This window comes from Tursiops truncatus, chromosome 2 (genome assembly GCF_011762595.2).
Source record: "Tursiops truncatus isolate mTurTru1 chromosome 2, mTurTru1.mat.Y, whole genome shotgun sequence".
Taxonomy (NCBI): domain Eukaryota; kingdom Metazoa; phylum Chordata; class Mammalia; order Artiodactyla; family Delphinidae; genus Tursiops; species Tursiops truncatus.
The window spans coordinates 90,620,438-90,630,324 of NC_047035.1; positions in this window are offsets into that span (position 1 = coordinate 90,620,438).

The window sequence follows — 9,887 nt, forward strand, 5'->3', positions numbered from 1 at the left end:
AGGACAACATGTCAGATGGGTAAATATTGTGAAGATTATTTGAATTATATATTTATGTGTGCATGTGTGTACTGGGTCACGGTATAAATTATTTCTGAAGTCAGTAAAATTTAAATAAATTCTTTTCTGCTAAACTAACCAGTCAGGGTTCTCTGAACCCTGACCAATACATAGTTGAGTAAGAACAAAGAGTATGATGTGACTACCAAGAGATATGGTCTGAGCTTACACTGTTAACATTAAGTCCACTATATTAAGCACTTACAAACTGCTCATTTCTTTCTCATAACATGGCTGTGGGAGAACAGATGAAACAAAAATAGATAACAAAAATCGGCTCAGACATTTCAGCTAATGATGACCACTATTGAAATTCAGGTCCTATGGCTTCAAAGCTCATGTTCTTTGCAGTATCTTCAGTCTTTCAAGTGGTAAAGAGAATATCGAATGGAAGAGATGGTTGATGAAAATCTTCCTCTAGTTTGTTCATACCTGGAATATGTTTCCATCTTGGTACCATATTTAAAGGAAGATGCTCAGATCTGAAGCTACTCTAAAGTTAGAGACCAGAATGATATCCATGGGGGATAGATGAGAGACCTGGTATGGAGTTTTTTTGGTCTTAAGTTTTGGTTTTTGTCTGGAGAAGTGTATTTGTTGGGATGGGAGGAATGGGGTGGGGGGTGGCAGAAGGTCCCGGGGATATAATAGATGTTCTTACAGTCTAAAGACTCAGGGAATTAGGCTTGTCATATGTGACCTGAGGGACTGAAGCTAGGATCAGTGAATTTAATCTATAGAAGAGAGTGGCTGTGAGATAATAGAAAATAGATATTGGTCTCTGAACACTGGGAACATCTCTTGTTCTATATTGGTCTTTGACCTGTGTTCCTGACACGGAGCTCCTGAAACCCTTGTAATTTTGTGGGTGGTAGGAGTGTCTTGTTCTAATGGGGTGACTCTGGGTGGGCTCCTGGATGGCTCCTGAATGAGGGCTGGTCACTGGAAAGATGGACTGAGACATGATCAGAAGCTTAGAATTTTCAGTTCCCCCCCCGTTCCCCCCCACTTCTCATGAAGGGAGAAGGGCTGAAATTGGAAGTAATCATGGATCGTTCCTATGTGATGAAGCCTCCATAAAATCCCAAAAAGAACAGGGCTCAGAGAGCTCACAGGTTGGGCTGGGAGAGTGGTGCGCCTGGACAGGTTATGGAAGCTCCGTGCCCTTTCCCACGTATCTTGCCCTCTGCACCTCTCCCATCTGTATTTTCACCTGTATCTTTTATCATGTCCTTTTATAATAAACTAGTAAACATAAGTGTTTTCCTGAGTTCTGTGAACTGCTCTAGAAAATTAATCAACCCCAAGGAGAGGAGGTCTTTGGAACTTCTATAGCTGGTCAGAAGCACAGGTGAAAACCTGAGCTTGTAGCTGGTGTCTGAAGTGGTGGTGGGAGGGATGGCTGGGGGAGAGTGGTCAGTCTTATGGGACTGAGCCCTTAACCTGCAGTATCTGAGGCTATCTCCAAGTACACAGTGTCAGAATTGAGAAATTGTAGAACATGCAGCTGGTGTCACAGAATTGCTTGTTGTGGGAAAAAGCTTGCACACGTTTGGTGCCCAGAAGTGAAGTGTTTTCTGTGAGTAGTAAAGGAGACTCACAGGGAGGGAAGACATGTTAGGAAAGAACTAAGTTCTTCCCTACACAGGAAGGAAAAAAGCTGTTTTTCCTTAACAGTGGCATAGGGCAGACTCATGGAACTTGCCTAAAACAGTGAAAAAAGCAAAGAAAGTGCAAATGCCATATGGAAAAAGCAAGAAAAGGAAATGCCATGTGAAAGAGTACAATACAGTCTGTTGGGTTGGGGTTATTGGAGACATTTTCTCTTATGTATGTAAAGTTCAAATATTTTATAATATTTTTACTCTGTTTTATTATGAAATACAACGTTTAGAAAAGACTATGAAACAAAAGTGGATGGAATAGTGAATAACTGCAGAATAGGAACACCTAAATAGTAGTCTGGACCAGTTTTCTAGGAAGTGAAACCCTATGTTAATAAGGCTTGGTTCCTGAGCTCATTTCATCTTTGCCTTATTTCAATCAGCTAGATTCAGTTGGCAGCAAAGGAAAACCAGGAAGCAGCACTTTATTAGGGCAAGTCTTCCTTTCTGCTACAAAGGAAACCAGTTTTTTACTGATGACCAAAGAGAAGCATCATTTTCACATGTAGGGCTGCACTTTGATTATCAATTAACTACAAATTGCTTAGCAATTACCATTCAGTTTCTTTCCAGGCAGAAACCAGGCAGTTTTCCTCTCCCTTGACAGTTCTACCTCACTGATGATGCCCACTATCCACTCCTGTCCTTGGTGCTGTATACATCAGAAGAGAAATAATCAGGGAGACTCCTACAAACTAATCTGATGCTCCTTCAGTTAATTTCCCTTGGTGGCTATCTGTAGAGGAAGCTACATACTAATATTTAAACAGGGAGCCTAAATGAATGGGGGGGATGGAGGTGGGGGAAGCCCCAAGATTTGGATTTCAAAGCACCTTCCCTACACAGTACAGTAAGTCCCCTACATACGAACCTTCAAGTTGCGAGCTTTCAAAGACGCAAACATGCGTTTGCATGTCCAGTCACGTAAGTTAGTTCATGTGTCTGGCGTACGTTGTCACGTATGTGCGTCCTCTACACGTGGTTTGCTTTTGTGTACTTTACAGTACTGTATAGAGTACAGTAGTACAGTATGTTTATTTCAAGCCCAGGATGTCTGGAAACAAGCATAAAAGCAGCGGTGATATAGCTGGTACTGCTAAGAAGTGCCAGGTATTGGAGGCCCAGAGAAAGGATGAAGAGAGACAAGAGGAAGAAGTAACTGAAGAACTGAAGAGATTCATGACACAGGAAATGGCAGGGGATTTTCTTTATTTGAGGAGGCACTGTTAGTTTTTGAGACACAGGACCTGAACACAGAACGGTACACAAAGGTTGCAGCAGCTGTTCAGAATGCAATCCAGTGCTACCGTATCATCTATGACGAGAAAAAAAGAGCTACTACCCAGACATCACTGGATCGTTTTTTAAAGAGGGTAGATAGAATTGAATCCAGCAAGGAACCAGAACCTGTGCCGTCAACGTCAGGCATGAGTGAAATTGCATCTTGCCCTCCGTCTCCTATTGCTGACGATCCTTCTGCTCTACCGTCTCCCACCTCCTCTCCCTCCTCCAATCAGTAACTCTTCTTGCCTGTTCACTTGATGCCAGCCCCTGTATGCCAGGTATTGTGCTATACTACTGTATTTTTCAAGGTACTGTACTGTAAGATTAAAAATTTTATTTTTTGTGTTTTTTATGTATTATTTGTGTGAAAAGTATTATAAACCTATTACAATCCTGTGCTATATAGCTGATTGTTAGTTAGTTGGGTATCTAGGCTAACTTTGTTGGACATAGGAACAAATTGGACTTACGAACGCGCTCTCAGAACGGAACTCGTGCATATGTAGGGAACGTACTGTATTTCTTGCCACATGACCATCTCCATCCCACCTGGCAGGAGATGTCAAATGATTACTTCCTCAAATTCACTTTCCATCTTATCAGTAAAAGAATGGTAGAAGACTAGAGGGCTGAGATATGTAGGTACTTGGAGTTTTGTGTTTGGGGTTAATGGACCTTGGACATATTAACATAATTACATGAGTACTGAGTCCAAGTTGTCATGTAGACCATTCTCAGCAGGGCTCCTACCTACCCCGATCCTCTTGCTCTGACCATCCCCAAACCACACTTGATCCAACTTCTAATTTGCTCTTCTTTCCCCACTTCAACTCCAGCAGTGGTCCTTGTTAGGAAAGCACCAACACACACACACCCCAACCCCACCCCTCACAACTTTCTTTTCCTACTGCTAACCTCTACTGCATATACCCTTAAGGTAGTGGTGATAGATTGACAGTTGCATATACCCTTAAGGTAATGGTGATAGATTGACAGTTACAAGAATTGACGATTACAGAAGACAGAAATCATCTGGACCAAAATTCAATGATAATTTTTGTAGTAATATTTATAGATTCAGAGAGCATCCCTGGATGTAGAGAAAGCTTTACATGCAAAATCCATGCTAAGAGGCATGTAATCACTCAAGTAAAGGTAATACTGTGATCTTTGATTAGGCATTTGGAGCCATTTTATCTTCTGTTCATTAGTGTAAAATATACTATTTTGTAACTGACCGGATCCTTTTAGCTGAGAAATACCCTCTAGTATTGTATCATCATCCTGAGAAGAGAGGTGAGATGGGGAGGAACAGTTTCTCAAAAGTGAAAGTAAAATACCTTTTGCTGAAAAAACATCTCCATTTGGATGGATTGTGTACACAGCGTTTTGACATTGCTCTTTTTTTAAAAAAATTATTTATGTTTGGCTGTGTTGGGTCTTCATTGCTGCACACAGGGTTTCCCTAGTTGCGGTGAGCAGGGGCTACTCTTTGTTGCGGTGCATGGGTTTCTCATTGCGGTGGCTTCACTTTTTGTGGAGCACTGGCTCTAAGCACATGGGCTTCAGTAGTTGCAGCACACGGGATCGTAGTTGTGGCTCACAGGCTCTAGAGCACAGGCTCAGTAGTTGGAGCGCACGGGGCTTAGTTGCTCAGCGGCATGTGGGATCTTCCAGACCAGAGAGGAAACCCGTGTCCCCTGCATCTGCAGGAGGATTCTCAACTACTGCGCCACGAGGGAAGCCCTGACATTGCTCTTTTACTTACTGAAAAGAGAATGAGAAAAGGGAAAAATGTAAATGAAACTGAAATTTTCACTGAGGGGATCTTCTCAAGAAGTATATGAAGAAAAATATATTAAAAATGGTCGGACCTTCAAGATGGCGGAAGAGTAAGACGTGGAGATCACCTTCCTCCCCACAAATACATCAAAAATACATATACATGTGGAACAACTACAGAACACCTACTGAACGCTGGCAGAAGACCTGACTTCCCAAAAGGCAAGAAACTCCCCACATACCTGGGTAAGGCAAAAGAAAAAAAGACAAAATAATAGGGACGGCACCTGCACCTCTGGGAGGGAGCTATGAAGGAGGAAAAGTTTCCACATACTAGGAAGCCCCTTCACTGGAGGAGACAGTGGTAGCGGGGGGGAAGCTTCAGAGCCATGGAGGAGAGCACGGCAACAGGGGTGCACAGGGCAAGGTGGAGAGATTCACACACAGAGGATCGGTGCTGACCAGCACTCACCAGCCTGAGAGGCTCATCTGCTCACCCGCCAGGGTGGGCGGAGGCTTGAGCTTCGGTCGGATCCCAGGGAGAGGACTGGGGTTGGGTGCATGAACACAGCCTGAAGGGGGCTAGTGCGACACAGCTAGCCAGGAGGGAATCCGGGGAAAAAGTCTGGAACTGCCTAAGAGGCAAGAGACCACTGTTTTTGGGTGCACGAGGAGAGGGAATTCAGAGCACTGCCTAAACGAGCTCCAGAGATAAGTACGAGCCATGGCTATCAGTGCGGACACCAGAGACGGGCATGAAACGTTAAGGCTGCTGCTGCAGCCACCAAGAAGCCTGTGTGCAAGCACAGGTCACTGTCCACACCTCCCGTCCCAGAAACCTGTGCAGTCCGCCACTGCCAGGGTCCCGTGATCCAGGGACAACTTCCCTGGGAGAACACACGCGTGCCTCAGGCTGCTGCAACGTCATAATGGCCTCTGCCACCGCAGGCTCGCCCCGCATTCCATGTCCCTCCCTCCCCCTTGCCTGAGTGAGCCAAAGCCCCCTAATCAGCTGCTACTTTAACCCCATCCTGTCTGGGTGAAGAACAGATGCCCACAGGTGACCTACATGCAGAGGCAGGGCGAAATCCAAAGCTGAACGCCAGGAGCTGTGCAAACAAAGAATAGAAAGGGAAATCTCTCCCAGCAGCCTCAGGAGCAGCAAATTAAATCGCCACAATCAACTTGATGTACCCTGCATCTGTGGAATACCTGAGTAGACAATGAACCATCCCAAAATTGAGGTGGTGGACTTGGGAGCAATGATATATATATTTTTCTCCATTTTCCCTTTTTGTGAGTGTGTATTTTCTGAGTATTTTTACAGCACCATAAGTGAAATTGAAAATTCTCTACAAGGAATCAATAGCACAATGACTGAGGCAGAAGAACGGATAAGTGATCTGGAAGATAAAATACTGGAAATAACTACTGCAGAGCAGAATGAGGAAAAAGAATGGTAGAATTGAGGACAGTCTCAGAGACCTCTGGGAGAACATTAAACACACCAACATTCGAATTATAGGGGTCCCAGAGGAAGAGAAAAGGAAAGGGACTTAGAAAATATTTGAAGAGATTATAGTTGAAAACTTCCCTAATGTGGGAAAGGAAATGGTTAATCAAGTCCAGGAAGCGCAGAAAGTCCCATACAGGATAATTCCAAAGAGAAACACACGAAGACACATATTAACCAAACTATCAAAAATTAAATACAAAGAAAAAATATTAAAAGCAGCAAGGGAAAAACAACAAATAACATACAACGGAATCCCCATAAGGTTAACAGCTGATCTTTCAGCAGACATTCTGCAAGCCAGAAAGGAGTGGCAGGACATATTTAAAGTGATGAAAGGGAAAAACCTACAACCAAGATTACTCTACCCATCAAGGATCTCATGCAGATTCGATGGAGAAATTAAAACATTTACAGACAAGCAAAAGCTAGGAGAATTCAGCACCACCAAACCAGCTTTAAAACAAATGCTAAAGGAACTTCTCTACGCAGGAAACATAAGAGAAGGAAAAGACCTACAATAACAAACCCAAAACAATTTAAAAAATGGTAATAGGAACATACATATTGACAACTACCTTAAATGTAAACGGCTTAAATGCTCCCACCAAAAGACATAGACTGGCTGAATGGATACAAAAACAAGACCCATATATATGCTGTCTACAAGAGACTCACTTCAGACCTAGGGACACATACAGACTGAAAGTGAGGGGATGGAAAAAGATATTTCATGCAAATAGAAATCAAAACAAAGCTGTAGTAGCAATTCTCATATCAGACAAAATAGACTTTAAAATAAAGACTATTATAAGAGGCAAAGAAGGACACTACATAATGATCAAGGGATCAATCCAAGAAGATATAACAATTGTAAATAAGTATGCACCCAACATAGGAGCACCTCAATACATACAGCAAATGCTAACAGCCATACAATTGGAAATCGACAGTAACACAACCATAGTAGGGGACTTTAACACTCTACTTTCACCAATGGACAGATCATCCAAAATGAAAATAAATAAGGAAACACAAGCTTTAAATGATACATTAAACAAGATGGACTTAATTGATATTTATAGGACATTCCATCCAAAAACAACAGAATACACTTTCTTCTCAAGTGCTCATGGAACATTCTCCAGGATAGATCATATCTAGGGTCACAAATCAAGCATTGGTAAATTTGAGAAAATTGAAATCGTATCAAGTATCTTTTCCAACCACAATGCTATGAGACAAGATATCAATTAAAGGAAAAAAATCCGTAAAAAATACAAATACATGGAGGCTAAACAATACACTACTTAATAACCAAGAGATCGCTGAAGAAATCAAAGAGGAAATCAAAAAGTACCTAGAAACAAATGACAAAAAAACCCACGATGACCCAAAACGGATGGGATGCAGCAAAAGCACTTCTAAGAGGGAAGTTTACAGCAATAAAATCCTACCTCAAGAGACAAGAAACATCTCAAGTAAATAACCTAACCTTACACCTATAGCAATTAGAAAAAGGAGAACAAAAGAAACCCCAAAGTTAGCAGAGGGAAAGAAATCATAAAGATCAGATCAGAAATAAAGGAAAAAGAAATGAAGGAAACGTTAGCAAAGATCAAGATAACCAAAAGCTAGTTCTCTGAGCAGGTAAACAAAATTGATAAACCATTAGCCAGACTCCTCAAGAAAAAAAGGGAGAAGACTCAAATCGATAGAATTAGAAATGAAAAAGAAGTAACAACTGACACTGCAGATATACAAAGGATCATGAGAGATTACTACAAACAACTATATGCCAATAAAATGGACAACCTGGAAGAAATGGGCAAATTCTTAGAAAAGCACAACCTTCCAAGACTGAACCAGGAAGAAATAGAAAATATAAACAGACCAATCACAAGCACTGAAATTGAAACTGTGATTAAAAATCTTCCAACAAACAAAGCCCAGGACCAGATGGCTTCACAGGTGAATTCTATCAAGCGTTCAGAGAAGAGCTAACACCTATCCTCCTTAAAATCCTTCAAAATATAGCAGAGGGAGGAACACTCGGAAACTCATTCTATGAGGCCACCATCACCCTGATACCAAAACCAGACAAAGATGTCACAAAGATAGAAAACTACAGGCCAATATCACTGATGAACATAGATGCAAAAATCCTCAACAAAATACTAGCAAACAGAATCCAACAACACATTAAAAGGATCATACACCATGATCAAGTGGGGTTTATCCCAGGAATGCAAGGATTCTTCAATATACGGAAATCAACCAATGTGATACACCATATTAACAAATTGAAGGATAAAAACCATATGATCATCTCAATAGATGCAGAAAAGCTTTCAACACCCATTTATGATAAAAACCCTACAGAAAGTAGGCATAGAGGGAACTTACCTCAACATAATAAAGGCCATATATGACAAGCCCACAGCCAACATCGTTCTCAATGGTGAAAAACTGAAACCATTTCCTCTAAGATCAGGAATGAGACAAGGTTGTCCACTCTCACCACTATTATTCAACATAGTTTTCGAAGTTTTAGCCACAGCAATCAGAGAAGAAATAGAAATAAAAGGAATCCAAATCTGAAAAGAAGAAATAAAGCTGTCACTGTTTGCAGATGACATGATACTCTACATAGAGAATCCTAAAGATGCTACCAGAATACTACTAGAGCTAATCAATGAATTTGGTAAAGTAGCAGGATACAAAATTAATGCACAGAAATCTCTGGCATTCCTATACACTAATGATGAAAAATCTGAAAGAGAAATTAAGGAAACACTCCCATTTACCACTGCAACAAAAAGAATAAAATACCTAGGAATAAACTTACCTAAGGAGACAAAAGACCTGTATGCAGAAAACTATAAGACACTGATGAAAGAAATTAAAGGTGATACAAACAGATGGAAAGATATACCATGTTCTTGGGTTGGAAGAATCAACATTGTGAAAATGACTATACTACCCAAAGCAATCTACAGATTCAATGCAATCCCTATCAAACTACCATTTGCATTTTTTACAGAACTAGAACAAAAAACTTCACAACTTGTATGGAAACACAAAAGACCCCGAATAGCCAAAGCAATCTTGAGAAAGAAAAATGGAGCTGGAGGAATTTGGCTCTTGGATGTCAGACTACACTACAAAGCTACAGTCATCAAGGCAGTATGGTACTGGCACAAAAACAGAAATATAGTTTAATGGAACAGGATAGATAGGCCAGAGAGAAACCCATGCACTTATGGTCACCTTATCGTTGATAAAGGAGGCAAGAATATACAATGGAGAAAAGACAGCCTCTTCAATAAGTGGTGCTGGGAAAAGTGGACAGCTACATGGAAAAGAATGAAATTAGAACACTCCCTAACACCATACACAAAAATAAACTCAAAATGGATTAAAGACCTAAATGTAAGGTCGACACTATTAAACTCTTAGGAAGAGGAAAACATAGGCAGAACACTCTATGACATACATCACAGCAAGATCCTTTTTGCCACACCTGCCAGAGACATGGAAATAAAAACAAAAATAAATGGGACCTAATGAAACTTAAAAGCTTT